The following is a 23,306-nucleotide window of genomic DNA, read 5'->3' as shown; positions in this document are numbered from 1 at the left end:
AACCCCGTCTTTTTCCCCTGTTTCACTGGAAATTATTTTTTCCGATCTGCCATTTGGTCTAGGATGGTTTCTAATCCTGGACCAAATAAGTGGTCCCCTGTAAATGGGATCCCACACAGCTTGGCTTTAGATCCCCCGTCTCCTTGCCAAGTTTTTAACCAGAGGGCTCTCCTAGCCGAATTGGTTAAGGCCGATGACCTGGCCGTCATGCGCACTGATTCTGCGGAGGCATCCGCAATGTATGCTACTCCCTGTAGCAGCATGGGAAAGGAGGACAATATGGTCTCCTTAGCCGTACCTGCCTCAATGTGTGCTTTTATCTGAGTTAGCCAATACTTCATGTTTCTGGCTACTACAGTAATTGCCATAGCAGGCTTTAGGTTTCCTAGAGCCGAGTCCCAAGCTTTCTTAAGGAGGGAGTCTGCTCGCTTATCCATGGGATCAGGGAGTGACCCCATATCCTCGAAAGCCAAATCCGTATGCGTAGAGACTCGTGAAAAAGGCTGCGTCCAGTTTAGGTGATTTGTTCCAGACCGCCGAATCATCCTCAGAAAAAGGAAATCTTCTTTTTAGAGCCCCTGAAAAGAAGGGTTTCCTTTCTGGGTCCTGCCACTCGCTTTTTACGGTGTCTACTAGGACCTTGTGTACTGGGAAAACCTTTTTCTTAGGTTTGCCCAGACCCGCATACATCTGATCATGTACGGATAAGGCTTTCTTCTATTCCTGGATTCCCAGAGTGGTGTGGATAGCCGCTAGCAGGCCCTCCACATCTTCTAGAGACAGCTTGTATCTAGAGGTCCTGTTGGATTCCCCATCCGACCCCTCTGCCTCAGATTCTCCTTAAGAATTGGGGGTGTGCCATCGCACTCTTCCCCCTGGCGTTCAGAAACCACAGGTGCCTCCCCACTTGTAGAGGGTAGTACCTGTGGTGTTGGAGCAATTTCCTGCCGTGCCGACTGGGGGGGAACTCTGCGGAAGCTGGATGTTAGCAAACAAATCCTTAAAGGACTAGAAAGTGCTAGTAAGCTCCTTGACAGAGGTGGCTAAGTCTGCATTCTGATTTTCAGTGTGCTCTGACTAAACTATCCAGACACTCTCTGCATAATGGTTTAGTCCAGGATTCCCCCATGTTTTCTTTGCAGGAAGGGCATCTCTTCTTAGCAATATGGGCTGTTTTGGATTTCTCAGAGGCTTTCTTAAATTTGACATAAAAAAGCATAGTAAAAAACGTACTCCTACTAGTGACCCCAGCCCGCACAGCTTGCCCCAACAGAGGGTGTTTCTAGGGATGACCATCACCAAAAGATCCCACAGTGTGACCCTCAGCCTCCCTAATCCCCTTATAGAGCCTTAGGGGAAAGAAATGGAGCTAGTGGGAGAAGTAAGGGAGTACCCCCCCCCAGGTCTCCTTACCTTATGGTGCTGTTCTCCCCCGGAGCAGTCCCTGAGGCCTGTGCCTCCGACATGGCTCAGGAATCGTTCAGGCAGCTGTCCCCCAGCTTGTTGAAATGCACCAGCCTTCATATCTGGCGCGCTCAGCGCCGCAACCCAGAAGTCGCGGTTGCCGCCGGAAGTGCCCGCCCCTACCAGAAGTGACGTCCCCCGGCATCCGGCCCGGCTGCTCCACACCGGCCGCAAGCGGGGGGCAGTTGCACAATCGAGGGACGCTCTCCCCGAGCGTGGAGAGTGGGCCCCCCCAGCCTGGAAGCCCCCCTGAGCAGGGCTGGGGTGATACCTTTTTTGCGGCGGACAGGTAGTCGGGTCCCCCCGGTACTGTCTTTCTTGGCCGCTTCTGAGAGTACCTGACTCCCTTGTAGCTTCAGCCTCCTGGCCTCAGCTATGGCTCCTCTTTGGACAGTGTCTCCCCGCTGGAGGAAACACCAGAACTGAGGCAGCCAGCTGGAGGGAGGCTTAAATCCAATGAATTGGGGTGGTGTTTCCTAAGAAGGGAGGAGCCAGGTTCTCTCAGAAGTGCCTGTCCTGAAAGATAAGGGAAAATCACATTTCACTGCATTTAAAAAATACTAAACAGTAAAGTTAGCCCATTTTTTTTGTATATTGTGAAAGATGATGTCACGCCGAGTAAATAGATACCCAACATGTTGCGGTTTAAAATTGTGGCCCCCAATGTGGAATGGCGACAAACTACGGTCAATAGAAATCTCAATAGGGGACGCTTTCAATTTTTTAACGGTTACCAGTTTAGAGTTAGAGTGTAGCTCTTTTTTTAAAGTATTGCTCACGCTCTGGCGATCCCTCACATGTGTGGTTTGAACAGCAATTTCATTCGCGGCTCGACTTCCATATACGTTTTTTTTTGTGCGTGAGCTAACGGTGACAGCTACATTTTTTTTTTTCCTATTTATTTTTTAACTTTATTACAGTTTTTTAAAAAAATAAATAAATCTGATCACTTTTATTGCTGTCACAAGCAATGTAAACATCCCTTGTGACACCAATATGCAGTGACAGGTACTCTTTATGGAGAGACCCTAGACCCCTCCACTACACTTCCATGTATGCAAAACGCCGAAAACTGCATTTTTGCATACAGCCGTTTTTTAAATTTGCCGCCTTTTGCAGCGCAGTAACCCGGAAGTGACGTCATGGACGCCGCCTCCGGGTTACGTCATCGGAGACCCGATCGAAGCCATTTTCGGCTTTGATCGGGACTCCATCCAGCCGGCGGACGTGCCGGCTGGGTGCTCGGGGCTTCCGGTGTGACGGGAGCCCCGTTAAAAGTCGCGGGAGGGGGACGTCCCCTCCCGCTCACCCGGGTAACGATCGAGCGGCTCCCGAGCCGCATTGGTCGTTACCGACGGAAAGCCGACCGTTGGCACTAAACCACGGTACCGGAATGATGCCTCTAGCTGGAGGCATCATCCCGGTATACCCCTGCAAAGTTATCCGACGTATATATACGTCAGTTTGCGGTAAGTGGTTAATAGGAATAGATGTGATCACATTTTTTTTTTTTAAAGGGACAGTATACAAATAAAAGGTAAAATAAATTAAAAAAAAAAAAAAAGATTGTGGGCAGAAGCGAGCGCAAGTCAGGCCCACATATGTCAAACCACATGTGAGGTTTCGCCGCAATCGTTAGAGCGAGAGCAATAATTCTAGCCCAAGACCTTCTCTGTAACCGTAAGCTGGTAACCTGTAGAAATTTTTAAATGTTTGCCTATGGAGATTTTGTAGTACCAATATTTGTCGCCATTCTACGAGCACAATTTTAAAGGATGACATTAGGCATCGATTTACTCGGCATAACATTATCTTTCACATTATAGAAAAAAAATATGGCGGTTTTCTTATTTTTTTTAAATTAAAAGAAAAAAAAAAATGGGTTTTCCACAAAAATTGCGTTTGTAAGACCGCTGTGCAAATACAGTGTGACAAAGTACTGCAAGGATGTTATTCTCTAGGGTCCCTGCTAAAAAAAAAAATATATGTAGCACCCTACAGGTAGGTGCTAGGTAAATGTCTGCCAAACAGTAGCGCCATGTTTCTTTTGTCAGGTAGCTTGTCATGGCTCCCAAGTGTGTCTCCTGAGAAGGAAAGTCTCCCCACTGGCTCTATCGGAGGCTTCTGATTGGGCAGTGGAGGAAACCCAATCAGATACATTCGGACTTGTATCTACCCCAAAAGGCAGATTCTGCCACAGAGGATTCTGGGGGAGGGTAGAAGTCTGAAGGGGACGCATGACTCGGTGTCTTTGGCAGGAGCAGAGTCCCAGGAGGGAGAGAACGGCTGTCTCTCCTCCTGTCTGAGGATGTCTCGGGTGTCGCCTGAGAATCCAGAGAGTGCCGAGGGGATCCGGTGTGCCGAGAACCAGCGGAGAGAAAGAGGGGTCCAGTCCCAGGAAAGCCTACACAGGTCGTGAGTACTGAGGATTGCCCCTGGGGGTCTGCCTGAAGTGTTAGAGGAGACCACTGTGGAGGAGGTTCTAGGATCCAGTGTCAGCTAGCTGAGAGGGGGAACCTAGGCTGAGGACCCTGAAGTGACAGAGGGAGTACATAGTCAGTGGACCCTGAAGAGCTAAAAGTGTAAAGGGGGCACCTGCAGATTGGGCCCTGAATTGTACAGAGTATCAGTTGAGAGTTGCAGCTATACAGAAATTCACTACAAGCTACCTCAAGCCAGTGCCAGGCTGGGGGGAGTAGTCAGTGACTTTGCAGTGTCAGCCGTTCAATATTCTACAGTCCCGAGTCTTCTGGACTTAAAGTCGAGGATTCAGCACTTCTATCAAGTTACAGTGAGAGTTCAAAGCGTCAGACATTTTCTGGATAAAGTCCCAGGTTGTATTTAGTTGAGCCTAAGTAGTATCCCACTCATTCCCTTCTCCCATCCCCTTTATCTACAATAAAACTACAAAGATGCCGGAGTTGTCAATGTCTCAGTTCTCACACCCAGGGTCGCAGCTCACATGGGCTGGAGAGGTAACAATGGCAGACCCACATCAGGCCACAGGCCTGGAAAACCTGCTACATTTATATGTTTGGGGGATCTAAGTAATTTCCTAGCAAAAAAACTGATTTTAACTTGTAAACAACAAGTGTCAGAAATAGGCCTGGGCCTTTTTCTGGTTAAGGCCCCGTTCACACTGGGGCAATCCGACTCGCCGGGGCGACCTCATAGGTTGCGGCGCGTTGCTCGCACCGCGACCTCGGAGCGGCCGGCACGGACTTCATATCATTGAAGTCAATGCAGGTCGCCCCAAAGAAGCTCCGGACCCTTTTTCTAAGGCTGGCCATACATGATCCAATTTTCTGTCCAATTTTCTTGAAATTTACCTTCAACTATGTAGTACAAAGGCTGCCTTATTAGATACAAGTGAATGTGTTGTTTAGCTTTGATCTCACATTATGTGGTTTGTGGTAGATCTACCAGAAAATTGTACAACAAAAGTTGAACATGTATGGCCAGCCTAAGTCAGAGCAACTTGTGTCGCTCCTATTAGAATGGGTCCATAGCTTCTCTATGGCGAGCGACCAGATCACCCCAGTGTGAACGGGGACTAAAGTGTCTGCAATGCCATATTATGAAGTGTAAACGAGCGCCTAGTGAAAGATCAGTGTTACCGGCTATCAGGAAAACACTTCACAGGATGCTTTGTATACAAGTCCATCCATAGATCGGCCGACCTCTATACAAGCAGCTAAGCCTCTACATGGATCGGCCAAACTTTGATAGGGGGGGGGGGGGGCGCTCAGGACAATACTCATTGCCACTATAGAACACAGCAGTGAGATACAGAGGTCAGGATGATCCATGGTGACACTATAGAACACAGCAGTGATATACAGGGGTCAGGAGGATCCATAAGGCCATTACAGAGCACAGCAGTGACACACAGAGGTCAGGATGGACCATAATGGCACTATATTGCACAGCAGTGACACACAGAGGTCAGGATGGACCATAATGGCACTATATTGCACAGCAGTGACATACAGAGGTCAGGATGGACCATAATGGCACTATATTGCACAGCAGTGACATACAGAGGTCAGGATGGACCATAATGGCACTATATTGCACAGCAGTGATATACAGGGGTCAGGATGATCCATGGTGACACTATATTGCACAGCAGTGATATACAGAGGTCAGGATGATCCATGGTGACACTATAGAACACAGCAGTGAGATACAGAGGTCAGGATGATCCATGGTGACACTATATTGCACAGCAGTGATATACAGGGGTCAGGATGATCCATGGTGACACTATATTGCACAGCAGTGATGTAGTAGCGGTCAGATGTATGACATCCGGGTATTTCACATATAAAGGAGTCAGTGAAGGGAAGGCTGCACCTGTTGGAGGTCTCAGAATTCAGCCCATACATGAGCGGTTCTCTATATTGTATCACCGGACAGGCAGCCGCGGCCCAGCCTCGAGTCTTCTCTCAGCCCCCTATCACTCCCCCGTCCCCATAGAGTACGGGCCTCTAATGCTGCTCAGTCACAGCCGCATCGTAAAGCGCAGATTTCAACGGTGCCGCCTTATAACTGCGTCGTGATCCTCCCACTTCCCGCCTTTCGCCGTCACCCAATCAGGAGGCGCCATACTCTGGGCTCGTCTCTCACCGGCCAATCAGAGGTTTCGGTTTTAGGCTCTGCATAGCCGCACCCGGGTGAGTCCTCCTCAGTGGTGAGGAGCGTTGCGGTTTGCCGGGTAGCTCGGCAGGGGGCGGTGTGGTAGCGGCCCATCGCTGTGACTCCGTGCGGTAAATAGGGTGAGGAGCCGCCCCGTACACACCGAGCGGTGACAGCAGGGGAGGGCGGAGCCGGGGAGACCCATACAATCCCTCCAGAGGGGGAGGCTGAGAGGAGCATCGTACGGAGGAGACCATCTTCTCCTCCCGGGACACTCAGCTCATCCACGGGGGACGGTAAGTGCTGAGGGGGGCCCTGGCTGATAATATGGACTGACTGAGGGGGAGGGGCGGACTGTACCGGGGCCACACAGGGGGTATATAGACGGCATGGGGGGTGTATACATATGGTATAGGGGGTGTACAGGGGGGGGGGGGTTTATAGACATGGTACAGGGGGTATATAGACATGGTACAGGGGGTATATAGACATGGCATAGGGGGTGTATACATATGGTATAGGGGGTGTACAGGGGGGTGTATAGACATGGCATAGGGGGTGTATGGGGGTGTATACATATTGTACAGGGGGTATATAGACATGGTATAGGGTAGTGGGAGTACAGGGGGGTGTAAAGACATGGTATAAGGGGGGGGGGGTGTATAGACATGGTATAAGGGGGGGGGTGTATAGACATGGTATAAGGGGGGGGTGTATAGACATAGTATAAGGGGGGGGGGTGTATAGACATGGTATAAGGGGGGGGGGTGTATAGACATGGTATAGGGTAGGGGGCGTACAGGGTGGTGTATAGACATGGTTTAGGGTAGGGGTGTATATAGACATGGTATAAGGGGGGGGTGTATAGACATGGTTTAGGGTAGGGGTGTATAGACATGGTATAAGGGGGGGGTGTATAGACATGGTATAGGATAGGGGGCGTACAGGGGGGTGTATAGGATAGGGGGTGTACAGAGAGCTGGTGGTGTAGAGGGATGCAGAAAGATGCTGGCATTGAAGGGTATATAGAGGGATGGTGGTGTGGAGATGGGTGGGTGGGGGGGGGGGGTGTATGGAGGGTTGTGCAGAAGCACAGAGCATTGAGGGTTGTATGTGGCTAGGGGGGGGGATGCGGGAGCAGGGGGGTGTATGTGGGAGTAGAGGGGGGGGACGTGGGAGGGGGTATAGGGGGGTGTATGCAGGGATGTGGGAGTAGGGGAGGGGGGGACATGGGAGTAGGGGGAGTGTATGGGGGGACGTGTATGAAGGGAAAGTGGTATGGAGGGTTGTGCAGAAGTACAGAGCATTGAGGGGTGTACGGGGGAGTAGGTGGGGGGATGCGGGAGCAGGGGGGTGTATGCGGGTACAGAGGAGTAGGGGGTGTACGTGGGAGTATGGGGGGGGGGGTGTATGCGGGGATGTGGGAGTAGGGGAGGGGGGGACATGGGAGTAGGGGGAGTGTATGGGGGGACGTGTATGAAGGGAAAGTGGTATGGAGGGTTGTGCAGAAGTACAGAGCATTGAGGGGTGTACGGGGGAGTAGGTGGGGGGATGCGGGAGCAGGGGGGTGTATGCGGGTACAGAGGAGTAGGGGGTGTACGTGGGAGTATGGGGGGGGGGGTGTATGCGGGGATGTGGGAGTAGGGGAGAGGGGGACATGGGAGTAGGGGGAGTGTATGCAGGGACATGGGAGTGGGGAGGGGGGGATGTGATAGTAGGGGGGGTGTACACCGAGATGTGGGAGTAGGGGGAAGGGGTGTACGCGGGGAACAATGGTGTAGAGAAGTGTACAGAGGGGCAAAGGTTTGTCGGGGTGAACCATCATGCCACTACAGGGCACAGCAGTGATGTGGAAACTGTCAGGATGGACAACTAGAGGCAGCAAATAGCAGTGGCTCTGCAACAAAGTACAGTAGCAGGTTCAGTATGGCAGCCTGGCAACTAGCATTTTCAGATCGGGTTGTCAGTACTGGAAGCCTCCAGGTTCCCTCATGAAGAATCAGTGAAGGGAACGTTGCACCCAGTGTTCATTCCAGCCATGACTAGTTTTCCCTAAATTATCAAGTAACAACCAACCGCAATCCATCCCCGCCTCTTCCATCAGGACCTCCCACACTAATGGATATAAATAGCTTTTGGTGTATGTCCCTCTGCACCCCCCTCTACTCCACTGCTCCTCCATATACCCCTCTGTGCCCCCCCCCCCGCACACCCCTCCAAATCCCCTTCCATTTGCACACCCCTCAGAACCACCGTTCTCCTCCATATCCCAATCCCTGGTTGTGCAGAGCAACAGTGATATGGAAGGATGTGCTGAAGTATGGTGATATGGAGGGATGTACAGGGGGGGGGGTGGTTATGGTATGGAAGGGTGTTCAAAGAGATGGTAAAATGAAGGGGTGTATACAGGAAAGGTGGCATGGAGGGGTGTGTGCAAAGGAATGGTAGAATGGAGGGATGTATATAAGGAAGGTGGCATGGAAGGGTGTGTGGAGAGATCTTGGCATGGTGGCGTGTCCGGAGGAAGGCTTCCATTGAGGGGGATGATTTTCGGTATGGAGTTCTGTGGTTTTTCTAGAATGATGCCCGGCTGGCACAGGATGAAGCTGTTTGGCTTGCTGATTTAGCTGAGGATTGGCTGTTGTGTGGATTGGTGTGTAGAAAGGCCTGACTTGGATGTACACAGTAGAATGGATTACCAATATGTGGAGAGGGCTGAGTGGCAGACAGTTCATGCAGTGGTGCCACCTTGTATATTGCATCCCTCCCATATTGCAGGGTAATGCTCTTTGGCCCACAGGTCAGTATATGGTAACCCTTCCACAAAGTATTGCTGGGCATGATGTCTCTGCTTACCCACTTGTGTGTTTGGAAATCCTAGCACCCCGTAAAAGAGTATGCAGAGAGGTGCTGGCTGGCACAGTGGCTTATGTGGGGTTATTTGGTTGTGAAGAAATCTATAAACTGTTGCTGAATTCCATTCAGGGTTGTGCAGAGGGTAGAGCCGTTCAGGGTTGTGCAGAGGGTAGAGCCGTTCAGGGTTGTGCAGAGAGGGTAGAGCCGTTCAGGGTTGTGCAGAGAGGGTAGAGCCGTTCAGGGTTGTGCAGAGAGGGTAGAGCCGTTCAGGGTTGTGCAGAGAGGGTAGAGCCGTTCAGGGTTGTGCAGAGAGGGTAGAGCCGTTCAGGGTTGTGCAGAGAGGGTAGAGCCGTTCAGGGTTGTGCAGAGAGGGTAGAGCCGTTCAGGGTTGTGCAGAGAGGGTAGAGCCGTTCAGGGTTGTGCAGAGAGGGTAGAGCCGTTCAGGGTTGTGCAGAGAGGGTAGAGCCGTTCAGGGTTGTGCAGAGAGGGTAGAGCCGTTCAGGGTTGTGCAGAGAGGGTAGAGCCGTTCAGGGTTGTGCAGAGAGGGTAGAGCCGTTCAGGGTTGTGCAGAGAGGGTAGAGCCGTTCAGGGTTGTGCAGAGAGGGTAGAGCCGTTCAGGGTTGTGCAGAGAGGGTAGAGCCGTTCAGGGTTGTGCAGAGAGGGTAGAGCCGTTCAGGGTTGTGCAGAGAGGGTAGAGCCGTTCAGGGTTGTGCAGAGAAGGTAGAGCCGTTCAGGGTTGTGCAGAGAGGGTAGAGCCGTTCAGGGTTGTGCAGAGGGTAGAGTCGTTCAGGGTTGTGCAGAGAGGGTAGAACCGTTCAGGGTTGTGCAGAGAGGGTAGAACCGTTCAGGGTTGTGCAGAGAGGGTAGAGCCGTTCAGGGTTGTGCAGAGAGGGTAGAGCCGTTCAGGGTTGTGCAGAGAGGGTAGAGTCGTTCAGGGTTGTGCAGAGAGGGTAGAGCCGTTCAGGGTTGCACTGAGATGCTGCACTATTCTGAGTGAAATTGGCTGGAATGGAGGAATGTGCTGCTGGTGCCTAGAGATGGTTTCTAATTGTCACTGTGCTTGCATACATACAAAAGTCAGACTCTGCTCATCCTGTGTTGGATGCTTGTTTTGATTGGCAGAGGTAGAGTAAATCCTTGCTGTCATCAAAAGACAGCAGTGTTAAATATGCTGGGTGGCACCAAGGGGCATAAGAGATGGCATAGAAATTGTGAAGAGTGCAGAGGATGCTGGGAGAGGTTAAAGGGTGCAGAGATGCTGGGTGGATAGATGGCATAGAAAGGGTGAGGAGTGCAGCGATGATAGATGGTGTAGATAGGGTGAAAACTGTGGAGGGTTCTGGGAGGATAGGTGGCACAGAATGGTCGAGGAGTGTGGAGGATGCTGGGAGGATAGATGGCATAGAAAGGATGAGGGGTGCTAAAATGATACATGGTGTAGAAAGGGTGTGAAGGGTGCTGGGAGGATAGATGGCACAGCGAGGAGTGTGGAGGATAGATGGCACAACGAGGAGTGTGGAGGTTGCTGGGTGGATAGATGGCACAGCGAGGAGTGTGGAGGATGCTGGGAGGGATAGATGGCACAGCGAGGAGTGTGGAGGATGCTGAGAGAATAGATGGCACAGCGAGGAGTGTGGAGAATGCTGGGAGGATGGATGGCACAGCGAGGAGTGTGGAGGATAGATGGCACAACGAGGAGTGTGGAGGGTGCTGGGAGGGATAGATGGCACAGCGAGGAGTGTGGAGGATGCTGGGAGGATAGATGGCACAGCGAGGAGTGTGGAGGATGCTGAGAGAATAGATGGCACAGCGAGGAGTGTGGAGGATGCTGGGAGGATGGATGGCACAGCGAGGAGTGTGGAGGATGCTGGGAGGATAGATGGCACAGTGAGGAGTGTGGAGGATGCTAGGAGGATGGATGGCACAGCGAGGAGTGTGACGGGTGCTGGGAGGATGGATGGCACAGCGAGGAGTGTGACGGGTGCTGGGAGGATGGATGGCACAGCGAGGAGTGTGACGGGTGCTGGGAGTATAGATGGCACAGCGAGGAGTGTGACGGGTGCTGGGAGGATAGATGGCACAGCGAGGAGTGTGACGTGTGCTGGGAGGATAGATGGCACAGCGAGGAGTGTGACGGGTGCTGGGAGTATAGATGGCACAGCGAGGAGTGTGACGGGTGCTGGGAGGATAGATGGCACAGCGAGGAGTGTGACGGGTGCTGGGAGGATAGATGGCACAGCGAGGAGTGTGACGGGTGCTGGGAGGATGGATGGCACAGCGAGGAGTGTGACGGGTGCTGGGAGTATAGATGGCACAGCGAGGAGTGTGACGGGTGCTGGGAGGATAGATGGCACAGCGAGGAGTGTGACGTGTGCTGGGAGTATAGATGGCACAGCGAGGAGTGTGACGGGTGCTGGGAGGATGGATGGCACAGCGAGGAGTGTGACGGGTGCTGGGAGTATAGATGGCACAGCGAGGAGTGTGACGGGTGCTGGGAGTATAGATGGCACAGCGAGGAGTGTGACGGGTGCTGGGAGGATGGATGGCACAGCGAGGAGTGTGACGGGTGCTGGGAGTATAGATGGCACAGCGAGGAGTGTGACGGGTGCTGGGAGGATAGATGGCACAGCGAGGAGTGTGACGGGTGCTGGGAGGATAGATGGCACAGCGAGGAGTGTGACGGGTGCTGGGAGGATGGATGGCACAGCGAGGAGTGTGACGGGTGCTGGGAGTATAGATGGCACAGCGAGGAGTGTGACGGGTGCTGGGAGGATAGATGGCACAGCGAGGAGTGTGACGTGTGCTGGGAGTATAGATGGCACAGCGAGGAGTGTGACGGGTGCTGGGAGGATGGATGGCACAGCGAGGAGTGTGACGGGTGCTGGGAGTATAGATGGCACAGCGAGGAGTGTGACGGGTGCTGGGAGGATAGATGGCACAGCGAGGAGTGTGACGGGTGCTGGGAGGATAGATGGCACAGCGAGGAGTGTGACGGGTGCTGGGAGGATGGATGGCACAGCGAGGAGTGTGACGGGTGCTGGGAGGATAGATGGCACAGCGAGGAGTGTGACGGGTGCTGGGAGTATAGATGGCACAGCGAGGAGTGTGGAGGATGCTGGGAGGATACATGGCACAGCGAGGAGTGTGGAGGATGCTGGGAGGATAGATGGCACAGCGAGGAGTGTGACGGGTGCTGGAAGTATAGATGGCACAGCGAGGAGTGTGACGGGTGCTGGGAGTATAGATGGCACAGCGAGGAGTGTGACGGGTGCTGGGAGGATAGATGGCACAGCGAGGAGTGTGACGGGTGCTGGGAGGATAGATGGCACAGCGAGGAGTGTAACGGGTGCTGGGAGGATGGATGGCACAGCGAGGAGTGTGACGGGTGCTGGGAGTATAGATGGCACAGCGAGGAGTGTGACGGGTGCTGGGAGGATAGATGGCACAGCGAGGAGTGTGACGGGTGCTGGGAGGATGGATGGCACAGCGAGGAGTGTGACTGGTGCTGGGAGGATAGATGGCACAGCGAGGAGTGTGGAGGATGCTGGGAGGATAGATGGCACAGCGAGGAGTGTGGAGGATGCTGGGAGGATACATGGCACAGCGAGGAGTGTGGAGGATGCTGGGAGGATACATGGCACAGCGAGGAGTGTGGAGGATGCTGGGAGGATAGATGGCACAGCGAGGAGTGTGACGGGTGCTGGAAGTATAGATGGCACAGCGAGGAGTGTGACGGGTGCTGGGAGTATAGATGGCACAGCGAGGAGTGTGACGGGTGCTGGGAGGATAGATGGCACAGCGAGGAGTGTGACGGGTGCTGGGAGTATAGATGGCACAGCGAGGAGTGTGGGAGGATGGAGGGGGTGTGAAGATGTAGTGGGCAGCACAGGGAGGAATGCAGAGCAGGATATACTGGAATGAAGCTGTATAGGCCTGTGAGTTCTAGCCGGTTATCTTAGCTGATAACTGCAGAAAATGTATTGATTAATAAAACTGTACCTATGGAATCATTAACTGTTTATTTGTAAAACCATATGAAGCTGGATTGAGTTTATAATAATGGCACACACTTGTTCTGTAGGTGCTGCTTTTCTGTAGAAGGTTGTATACAACACCCGGCTGTAAAACAAACATTTCATGCTCCTTTTCATTAATATTGGATATATGCCGCCCTCTGTATTGATGATTCAGCTTGCTGGTGAAGTAAACAAGATGCTGCTATGAAATATTGTTGTAATGACATACATCTACTGTTGCTACATCTGTGACACGTTAGGGATCTATTACTTGGCTAGATCAGTGCTGCTAAGTTCTAGGCCTGTGGAATTTATCAGTGTTCATATTCTGCCAGTGCATCCTGTAGTTACAATAGACTAGGGTGGAAGTTTATTAAACTATAGTAAGGATGCCACAGTACCCGTTGATAGATAAATGTAATTGGTTGCAGATGTTCTGTGCTTTGTGGGTGTAAAAAAAAAAAAAGCCCTGCTTTGTGGTGTATACAGAGGATTCCAGAATGTGACATGTGCAGTGAATAAATGATCACATTGTGTGGGAGGAGAAGATGAGGAAGATGAGCATAATATTATGTTGAAGCTGTGAGCCTTTAAAACTCCTGAAATGTTATATATTAGAGGCGCCAGGAAGGACAGGACCTTCTTTAACCTCTTCAGTACTGGACACTTTTATCCCCTTCCTGCCCAGGCCAATTTTCAGCTTTCAGTTCTATCTTACTTTGAATGACAATTGCATGGTCATGCAACACTGTACCCATATGTCATTTTTATCATTATTTTGAGACAGAGCTTTCTTTTTGTTGCAATTTATTAACTAATGGGTATTATTTTGCTAAACACTGATGTGCGCTGATGGGGCTGGGCTGTTATACAGGGTACTGATGATCAGTGCCCTCAGTACCCTGATTATCTTTGTACATGTCCCCTGTTACATTTTGTTGGTTCTCCTCACTCTGTGACATTGGCAAGTTTGTTAACATATGGTAAGCTGTAATTGGACACAGGTGTTCACACGGTAAAGGGCCACTGTGATTGGCTCTTTACTGCTATCTGTGATCAGCTTTGTCTGAGTGCCGGTTCACACTTGTGCGGCTGCGGAGATCGCATGTAATTCGGAGCGCACTGCTCCTTCATTACATGCAAACTCATGTGCGGTGTGAATTCAGCCATACACTTTGTATGGCTGAATTCGCACTGCATCCGCACCAAAGACACACATGAGGCATTTATTGAGCCGCATCAAAATCGGATCGCACAGTGGCTCACACTTGTGCGATCCTATTCTGTGCGTACTTGCAGATCGCACTGCGATATGCAATCAAACTGGGGGTGTCGTTAACTTTTAATTGACACCCCCTGCGTATCGCATATGGCAGTGTGAACTGCCAGATGTGTGGATGCGATGCGGGAACACGCTGCATATTCGCAGCGTTCCAGCATCGCACAAGTGTGAACCGAGCCTGAAGGACACGACAATCATAGAACGTGCCGGATGTGCGCTCCAAGGGGCATGTGAGGGGCATGGTTCTGGGAGGACATACATGGACGGCCTCCTGGAACAAAAGAGCCGCGCCGTAGCCGTCTTTTGATTATAGTGTGGTTCTGAAGTGGTTAAAGTTCTCCCACCTCCAGCATGCCCTACAAATCCTACACTTAAAGGCAAAGTTCACCTTTTTTTGAAAAAAGAATTTAATAATAATATGCCCTTCCTTGTTCAGGTAAAAAAAAAAAAGTAATTTTCTCTCCCTTTTTTGCACACCATCAGCAGATTGTGGGTGCACTGTCAGGCTCCTGCAGTCACTCAGTAGGGCTGCCTGCCAGTACCTTCTGTATGGGCAGACCGTTACTGAACTGCAGTAGCTCACCAGCACCCTCACAGTTCATGGAGGAGTAAAGGCCGTCTGCTGCGGAGACAGACGGGTATTGTAGTTCATTCATTCAGAGCTCCAGCACACAGCCTGTGATTGACAGCCACATTTGAGTTGGTTCTCCATGTAGTGTGAGGAGGGGATTGTGTCCCTTCCCTCCAATCAGGGCTTTTCTTTCTAAGCTGTGCAGTGTGTGATTTTAAATCCCGGCCCCCTGCTTTGTGCTGATGAGAGATGCTGTGTAAATTGTGTATTGCAGAAGTATATACAGCAGGCATCCCCAACTTCTGTGCCACCAACTGGTGCAGGTTGGGGGATGGGCCGTGGGAGAGGGGGGTGGGCAGTGTCAGAGCGAGTCAGCACTGCCACCTTCCCACCACCAGCGGGTGTAAACCTTTCTTCTCCCGGCACCCCTACCCCCTTCCCTCTCTGTGATCACGTTACTCAGGCAATGAGCTATGAAGAGGAGAGGGGAAGGGGAGGAAAGTCAGGCCGGGGTCATAGAGTACTGGAGAGCCCAATTCACCCCTACTGCAACCCCCCCCCCCTCCCGAGGGGACAGGCTGCAAATCTACCCCCCACCCCTGGGTCCATGGCGGGGTTGCCTTAAGCAAGGCCAGTCCCTGGAGATAGGGAGGTTAGGAGGCCGCTGCTGTACATGGCTGATGGCTGCAGATAAACAGGTACAAATGGTAACATTTGTTTAATCTCTGTGTATCCCCTGAGGCCAGTCACATCACTGGGTAAGGTTTTACAACCACTTTACAGTCGCTTCTTTAGTAGATCTTTGCGTAGAGCAGCATTTTTCAACCAGGGTGCCTTCTGGGTTCATCAGGGGTGCCTCAGCAAAACACCTAAAAATTGTTCCCAAATCGCCAAAAAATGTTGGGGGAAATTTTCAAGGTCATAGATAAACTCCTTTCTCCAGGAGAGGATCCATATTCAGGGCAAGGCAATGCCTATGAAGAGGCAACATGAATTTCTTGTGTTGCAGTATGCCAGCCTTTCTCAACCAGGGTTCCATGGCACCCCAAGGTGCCATCTGAGTTCTTTAGAAGTGCCTAAAACTGCCCCAAAATTGTGGAGAAAGATGGGGAGAAACATGAGGAAGAAAAGTTAGGAATAGTATTCAGTACTGGGGTGCAAAGGTGGAGGAATAAATCGCCTCTAACTTTACGTGTCCTGTGTGTTAAATCTGCTGCAATATGTAAAACTTTCTAGTTCAGTGTTTTTTTTAATTATATTTTAGAATGGGGTGCCTCCAGAATGTGCAGAATTTTAAAGGGTGCCTTGACTGAGAAAAGGTTGAAAAACACTGGCTTAGAGGCTCTTCACAGAAGTCTCCGGGCAGAGTCCTTGCATGTGCAATAAATCCCTCATTTATTTCTATGGAAAGGCCAATGACTGTTAGTTCTAGTGGTGGATAGACGTCTATAGAAATGAATAGGAATGCTATTTCATATTCACAGACCTGCTGGGAGATTTTTATGAGGAGTCTGCAGCTCCCAGCAAGCTCCACAGTGAATATACAAGAAGAGTGATAACAAGTACATGGAGGATGCTGGGGGGATGGGGGACTCTGAAGATTACAGTACTAAAAGTATCTTTTAACCCTTTCATAAGCTCAACATGCTAAGAGGACAGTAATTCAAAACCTCTTTCTGCACCCACTGGGGATCACTCTGAGTTTGTGATGTCACCAGCCTGCCTCTCTGTCAGCCAATCAGAGGAAGCTTTGTATTCATAGAATAAAAAGCGTCTAAGTGTTTGAGAAGTGCACAGCCCGACTCGATTTTGTTCCAGGAACGGGGTGGGAAAGACGTGTCCTGCTGATGGAACACAGCGCTGTGTATTGTATCTAGCTGAGGCTATGTACAGGTTATACATCTCTCCCAGCCGCTGTAGGGCTCCTTTCTCCCTGCTAAGCATGTGGATGACCGGGCTGTGTCTGCTCAGCTATGCAGAGCGGGCACGGACACAGCCCACTGCTCCCTAAGGAGTGGTTGGATGGAAACGGACTGCATGTCTGTTTCCATCTGATTGTCATCCTGTCCTCCTGACGGATGGCGAATGTATCCCCATCTGTCTGTTTTTAGCGGATCGGATGCCGGCGACTGACAGTGGACACGTGTCTGCTGACATTCGCCGCTCCGTATAGAACAATGGGTGGTCCAATCCAGTCTGCCTGAAAAACGGAATGGAAACGGTCTGCTGGTGTGAAAGGGGTCTGACTGTTAGTGAAGTTAATTGTTTTGGTATGAGCGGAAGTGAGAGTGGGTACCTGCTCCACACCCCCCCCCCCCCCAAAAAAAAAAAAAAGACATGCTAAATGAGACATCGGAGAGAGAGAGGGGGGGGTGGGAAGAGGTGTTCAAAGTGTAACTTTCCCTTTTGGGGATCCGCTGTTGGAGGAGAAGGTGTGGTAAACATTCTGCTACTTATTGCTGCTGAGTGGAGAAATGTAAAGCCTGTGTTTGCCTGGTGGCATTCTACATTATTCAGTACATGTGGGAAAGTAACAATGTAATTACATAAGTGAAACATTTTTGTTCTGTCCTTCACAGTAATATTTCCAGTTGCACTGGCTTATCCCATGACTTTAATATTCAGAAAACTTGTGCAACGTTTGCTTGGCTGTATAAATCAAACACTTGTGCGACTTGTCATGCGACTTTGGACATCAAAGTAGCATTGCATGTGGCAGCCCAGTACTTTCAACGGCACTCCAGTGAAATTTACAGTGCGGCTTTAAGCTGAGGCAGAGATCTCCCTGCCAGTTGCAGTGAAAGCAGCTGGCATTCTTGTGCCATTCTGAGGTGTAAGAGCATTATCAAAGGCGGAGGAGGTCAGGGATCAAGCCCTGGTGAGTGAGTGGGGTGAAACCTGTCAGGGGGAGAGTCCACATTCATCTACATACTAATTCACTGGGTTGGTGAGCGGCATCTTTTCTTCCCATTGTTAATGTCGTAGTGACTTTGAAAAGATTCTTGCACTACTTTGATGTAACTTTGATCCAGAGCATGTAAAGCCAGATTAAAGTCGCACATGAAATCATGCAACTTTGGCGTCACACTAGTGTCAATGAAGCCTTAAGGTGCAAAAACTTCTTATTTTTTTTTTTGATAGAGTTGGCAAAGGTTTGGGCCCTCTGTACAGTTTTTATTGCTGTGTCCATCACCTCTGTGAGAGGAAATGTTATAGTCATTACCAGAGAAAGAAGTGAGAGGTAACCATCCTATAGGGACAAATGTTCAGGTGGCTGAATTTTGGCCAATTCATGCTGAAATTCAGACAAATTTGGAGCTAGGAGTGTCCCTGTTGGTACTGCCTTGACAAAAGTTGGCTGTTTAATTGACTTTTGTCAAAGGAGCCGGGTGCGAATTAGCCTGAGCAGCACTTTCATCCAATCAGATGCAGCCAGCTGTCAGGATGAATGGATGGAGGAATCTGTTAGATTTCATTTGTTCAGCCCACTAGGACAACCCCTGAACCTGCCCACCCCTTGCCTACTGACAGTGCTTTCATTATTGCTCACTCCAAACTTTTTGGAAGGTTTGTCCAGACATGTGTTAAAGCGGAGTTCCGGGCACAGAAATGATTTTTTGCTGAACATACCCCCGGGACAGTCAGGGCTAGTACATTCCACAATGGCTAGCCTCTGATCTGTCCCGGTTCGCACTTACCTTTTTAGAAGAAATACTTACTTAGAAAATTTCTTCCACAGCGTTTCCATCTCTGTTGTGGGCAGCTGAAGCCGGCGCGGTCCTCTTCTGCGTCTTCTTCTCCCAGAATGCGCCGCACCGGCCCCTCTCGTCACTTCCGGTGCGGCGCCGCATTCCTAAACCGCTTCTGGGCATGCCCAGAAGCTGTTTAGCAGGGGAATGCGGCGTCGCCCGGAAATGACGAGCGGGGCCAGTGCCGTCGCATTGATTCCTGGGAGCGATGACGTTTAGCTCCCAGGAATCATCGCGAGGCCGGAAGTGACGGGGTGAGCCTCGGCGCTGGAGGAGGAAGCAGTCATAGGTGAGTATTTACGATCTTCAATAAAAAGGTGAGTAAACACAAAAAATAAAAATAACTATCCAATTCCTTTTCAGGTGAGCTCTACCTAGCGGAGGGGCACAAAAAAAAAATCGTTTTTGTGCCCGGAGCTCCGCTTTAAGTATAATCAAAGGCAAAACTTTTTACATTTTTTTTTATTAAGTGGAGAGAGCTTAGAAAGAATACCTGTTGGGTGTTTTTATTTATTTTGCCATCTGTGCTTCCAATAGGGAGATTCACCTTCACAATTTGTCCTGTTTATCATTATCATTGAAAGTGAAAATAAATCCCATATTTTTGAGCTGTCACCAAAACTGTAACGGGGGGCACTCGTTCTTGTGACATCCCAGGATTCCCTTACTTTAAAGTGATTTCCTCTCACTTTGGCTATAGGACAGGTAGTGAAGGGAAATCTCCCCAATGGGGGCACAGATGGCAAAAATAAATCTGACAGGAGTTAGAACTCTCCCTTATTCTATCCAAAATGGAAAAGAAAAAGATTTTGCCTATAGTTTTACTTTTAAATATACATTGGCACATGTTCTTCTACAATGCAAAGTGGAAGTGATAAGTGAAATCCCTGTTGTGTGTGGTGGGTTTTTCTTTTCTTTTTGTTTTTCTTTATTTACCAAATTAATATTTCTGTTTTAGTTAGAAAGGTATGCTTTCCTTGCAATATTTTTTCTTATGGAACATTATACTATTTATAGCCTGCTCTTTCGCTCCAAATAGCAGTGTGTATACATCTGTTGTGAGCTATTACTGCCATTTGTTTGGTGGTGCTTAATAAAGCCCTTATGTTGACACGTTTTGAGTGTTTTTTACACATGTGCAGGGATTTGTTTACATTTTATTTTTATTTTTCTTATGCTGGATGCTATTTTTGTGTATACATCTGTTTAGGCTTGGAGGAGGAATTATATCTTGAAGTTGTAAACTTGTATGGTCAGCCCCTATATTGTACATAGAAAATAATCTTTTTGCAATGCACATTTCCTGTTGATCCATTGATTTCCCATACAAACTACAGCCTCTTTCACTTGAGTCATTCATTCTGTTTGTGAACTACTGAAAATGTCTAAAGATGGGGGAAAATCTTGTAAGTTTATGGAGGCTTGTTCATATCAGCCCTGTTGAGCTGACTTGGGCATGGTTGCCCAACGTTGTCCCAGTGCATGGACAAGGCAACTTGTTATAGTTCACATCAACCTGCTGCATCGGTGTGCACTGAAAAATGTAGAATCGGTTGCAGGTTTACTCTCTACACTGCACAAATATTGTGAGAGTTCAGTAAAGTAAAAAAAAAAAAAAAGGTAAACCGTGTAGTGTGTTATAGCATTGCATCGCACTGCCCCTACACAATGCATGCCAATGGGCACAAGGTATACAGAGCATAAATCTTGCCTGCTGTAATAAATAGGCAGTCAAAACGTATCTGTCTAGCCTTGTGTAGAAGAAATTGCTATACCCTCCTGTTGTGCAGCTGGTCCGGACCCACACTGAGCTGTCTGCAGTGGCGGCTTCCTACTGTCTAGGTATTTTACAGCTATTGTTGGCTTCCTTTTGACACAGCAGCCGCTGCTCGAGACTGGACCAAATCTGCTTCAGAAAAGGTAAGTATAGTGATTTTTTTTTTTTGATCTTGTACAGAGCAGCCCCAGTCCTCCTCTTGGGTGCCCCGCCGGCGCTCCTGACCCCTCCTTTTTGCCAAGTGCCCCCAGAGCAAGCAGCCTGCAATAGGGGCTCCCGAGCTGTTGCTCTGTGTCCATTCACACAGAGCTGCAGCTCAGCCGTATCCCCTCTCTCTTCTCATTGGCTGTGATGGACTTTAAGCAGGAAGCAGTGATTATTGGCAGGGTATGCTGCAATTGTCTACAAGTTAGGGATTTGGGCATGCAGGTATATTTCCAGCCATCTCTAGCCATCACATTTTGTATGAGTTCTAACGCAGAACAGCATTCAGCACAATAAATATGGGTAAATAATAGATCATGCTGCTGTTAAGCTGAAACAGGATGAAGAAGCATCACAAAAAAAAGGGAAACCTATGCATTTGTTTAGAAGATCAATGGCAATTTTGTCTTTGCATAACAAGTATTCTTTATGCTGTTTTGATGTGGTTTGTGCCTCTTAACTATCTGCGTGTTTCCAATACACACACCCTTATTTATTGTGTGTGTTTTTTTGTTTTGTTTGACAAAACATGAGGTAGTGGAGATGGTAAAAATAAGCCATAAGGTTAAATTATATTGCATTTAGGAATGCACTTCGCTCCTTCTTCTTTTTGTATAAAAAAAAAAAAAAACTTTTTTATTAGGGTGAAAAAATTGTGGTACAAAAGCGTATATTAACAGGGAGGTAAACAAACAATAATCATTGTTACAGAAAGTATGTATAATTTCTTATGTCAGATATAATTAAACAGGATCAAGAAAAAATAAGACATTGTACACATAGCAGCCCCGATCCTCCTCTTTTTGGGTCACCCAGCAGCACTCCTCCTTAAAAACCCCTAAAGCGGAGTTCGTCATTTATATTTTGTTTTGTTGATTAAAAGTCAGCAGCTACACTTTTTGTAGCTGCTGACTTTTAATAAACACACACTCACCTGTCTCAGGATCCAGCAGTGTACTCACCCCAGCCATGTTTGCCCAGTGACCTCCTTCTGCGGTGCTGACATCTCTACTATGGGAACCTGGCTGTGACAGCTTACGGCTTCACAGCACGGTGCGCTCTGTGACTGGTCCCGAAGTCTTATGCCCCATACACACGTGCAGATTATCTGCAGACTTTTGTCTGCAGACTTACCTTTTCTATGTAGTGCAAGGGCCTGCCGGATTGCATACAAATTGAAAGTGTTTAGGTTTGACCTCATATTATATGGTTTTGGTAAGTCTGCAGACAAAAGTCTGCAGATAATCTGCACGTGTGTATAGGGCATTATAGGACCTGTCGTGTCCTAGAACACTTCCGGAAGTAGAACTTCTGCTTTCAATCGCCTAAGACGACCGGAAGGAAAGTGGGAGTGGGTACCCGTCAAAATTGGGTACCCCCCCCCCCCCAAAAGCTCAGTTTCACAAACAGGAGGAGGCCTTAAAGCGGAATTTCCACTTTTATGTGGAACTCTGCTTTTCCTATATTGCAATTCATCAATCCTTTACATTTTTGCTTTTAGGTTTAAGTTTAAATGCAGTATGCTTTCAGGTGGTTTAATCTTTTAGTTGCTTATTCTCTAATCGTCTTCCAGGGCAGCACCTGAAAGAGAGAGAGAGAGAGGCTTCTCCCACCTGAAACCTTAAACTCATTAGTCCACAATTATAAAAAAGTCAGTCATACCTCAGCCTCAGTGTGACTGTGTTTCCTCCGGACCCACAAGAGAGCGGCAACAGTTTGTTGTTTTTCAGTCTGTCTAACAGGGTGATTGACACCATCTTAGCCAGCAGAAAACCGGTGACTAGAGCCATCTATGAGAAAGTTAGAAAAAAGTTTGTCTTCTGGTATGAAAACAAAAGGAACCCCGTCAAGGGGGCTATCCCAACAATCTTAGATTTTTTTCAGGAAGGAGTGGACAAGGGGTTTTCTCATAACACTTGGAAGGTTCAAGTGGCAGCCCTATCTTCCCACCTAGATCTTAGGCTGGTGAAAGACCCTCCCAAAAAGATTTCTGCTCTCATTAAAGAAAGTCACACCCATGAGGTGCAGTAAAGCTCTAACATGGGACTTTGCCACGGTACTCAAGGGATTCCTCCTGGCACCCTTCGAACCACTGGAGGATAGTTTGGATAAATACCGTACACTAAAAACAGTACTCCTGGTGGTGTTGGTATCAGCAAGAAGAGTCAATGAAATTCAGGCTCTATCCCATCATAGAATCTTAGTGTCTAATTCTGGCAGATAAAATTCTCACACCAGATCCATCCTTCCTACCGAAAGTCTATTCAACTTTCCACAGAGCTCGGGAGATGGTTATTTCCTCCCTTCCGAATTCTATGGATAGTAGAAAGAGTCAGTTATAACAAGCTGGATGTAAGAAAGATCCTGATGGCTTACCTCGAAAGAACTAAAGCATGGCGAAAAACAACCACGCTATTCATCCTCCATGCAGGAGTGAACAAAGAAGTCGGTTTCGAAAAGTACGATAACCAGATGGCTAAAGTTTGCTATGCAAACAGCCTACCAAGCAATTAACCTTGCCCTGCCTAGCGGAGTCACAGCCCACTCAACCAAAGCTTGGGCATCATCCAGTGCAGAAAGTCCCGGGGCTACACCGGCGCAGATCTGCAGGGCAGCGACATGGTCGAGTTTTAATACCTCTACAAGGCATTACCGTATCGACCAGCTGTCCAGCCAATACCAGATATTTGGTCGTAAGGTATTCCAGTCTTTTTCCCTTCCCTAGTAAGTATTGCTGGAGACATCCTCT

At 49.1% G+C, this 23,306-nt stretch overlaps 1 protein-coding gene across 10 annotated transcripts in view; it reads left to right on the top strand.

The window, feature by feature from the left end:
* Positions 1 to 6,133: 6,133 nt before the first annotated feature.
* Positions 6,134 to 23,306, top strand: part of ADD1 (adducin 1) — a gene marked incomplete at its 3' end in the record, with an annotated part of 148,223 nt that continues 131,050 nt past the window's right edge. For 4 of the 10 annotated variants that reach the window (XM_082259473.1, XM_082259475.1, XM_082259480.1 and 1 more), the window contains exon 1: positions 6,137 to 6,398. Of the gene's footprint in view, positions 6,399 to 23,306 lie in introns of all 10 variants that reach the window. The other 6 variants (XM_082259478.1, XM_082259471.1, XM_082259474.1 and 3 more) reach the window with 6 other exon arrangements.

This window comes from Pelophylax lessonae (genome assembly GCF_965119305.1).
Source record: "Pelophylax lessonae genome assembly, chromosome: 1".
In the NCBI taxonomy this organism is placed as follows: Eukaryota; Metazoa; Chordata; class Amphibia; order Anura; family Ranidae; genus Pelophylax; species Pelophylax lessonae.
This window is presented reverse-complemented; position numbering and strand designations above follow the sequence as displayed.